Consider the following 1,377-nt stretch of genomic DNA (forward strand, 5'->3'; position numbering starts at 1 on the left):
GCTGAATGGGTTTCAGTGGAGTCTCTAGGCTAAGGTAGGAAGGCCTCATGATCTATTTAAAAAAAAAAAAATCAGCCAGTGAAAATCCTGTGGGTCACGTGACCTGATCTTCTGGGGCATAGGGTTGCCAGTCTGATGACAGCTAGCAACAATGCTGCTTGGAGACCATGCACCAGCGGGTAAAGCCCATTGGTACAGATTCCAGGAAGGAGAGGCCAGCAGCCTCCACTGGGGGGTGGCCCTGAGAATGTCACACGGGTGACAATGGACTCTGGTCCCTGAGGTCCTCTCTTCACCACTAGCAAGGCTTTTGAGTGGACAATCATCCCCTCTCCAGAACTCCTCCTCCTCACTGCACCTCCCTCACACCTTGGCTCCCTCGGAGGCCTTCTCAATCCCCCCAAGCCTCTCTGCCCCCCAGCCCCAGCCCTCTCCCAGCTTCGCTTGCCCTCGCCCAGCCTAGGCCTCATGGTCCCCTCAATTCTTCCACCCCCTAACCCAGTCCTTCTTCCTTCTTGCCAACTGTGGCCACTGAGGGTGCCGGAGGGAATCACCAAGCCACACAGACTGGATCCTGACAAAGGTCGCCGGTCTCTCCTGAGCCACGTGCCCTGACAGCCAGCAAACCTTCCTGGATGCCACCGGACGGACCAGCCACTGTGCCTCCGAGCCTAAAGACTGCAGCCCATTCCCTTTCTCCTCGTTCTCAGTTCAGTGGGCTCGTATGCGTGGCTGCGGTGTAGCATGGGATCTGACCGTAGCAGGCACTCAGGAACCACGGGAAGGCGTTACATTTTTATATAGGTTGTCATCATCATGAGCATTTACCTTCTAATTGAATCCTAGGTATCAGCTCCTTTTTTCCTTCCCTCTCCCCCTCCCCTTCCCCTCTTATGACCTCTTGATAAATGATAAATTATTATTGTTCTCATATCTTATACCAACTGCTGAATCCCTTCACCCACATTTCTGTTGTTCGTCCCCCTGTGGGTGTGAGGGATTATGTGTCAGTCATTGCAAGGGGTTCCCCCTTCCTCCCCTCCTCCCCATCCACACCTTCTCCCTGCCCTCCTGGGATCCCTACTCCCATTTCTGTTCCTGAGGGGTTTATCTGATCTGGATTTCGTGTGTTGTGAGCTCCCATCTGTATCAGTGTACATGCTCTGGTCTAACCAGAAGTGAAAGAGAGGATTGGGGTCATGATAGTGGGGGTGAGGAAGACTCAAAGAACCAGAGGAATATTGTGTGTTTCATCAGTGCTATGACTCCTCCCTTCCTGTGACCCTTCTGTGAGCGGATGGCCCATTGTCTACAGATGAGTTTTGGTTTTCTGCTCCAGCACCCCTCGTTATCAACAATGTGTTTGTTTGGTTGGGG

Source organism: Echinops telfairi, unplaced genomic scaffold (assembly GCF_000313985.2).
Source record: "Echinops telfairi isolate 266 unplaced genomic scaffold, ASM31398v2 ScPeMD7_7475;HRSCAF=8513, whole genome shotgun sequence".
Classification (NCBI taxonomy): domain Eukaryota; kingdom Metazoa; phylum Chordata; class Mammalia; order Afrosoricida; family Tenrecidae; genus Echinops; species Echinops telfairi.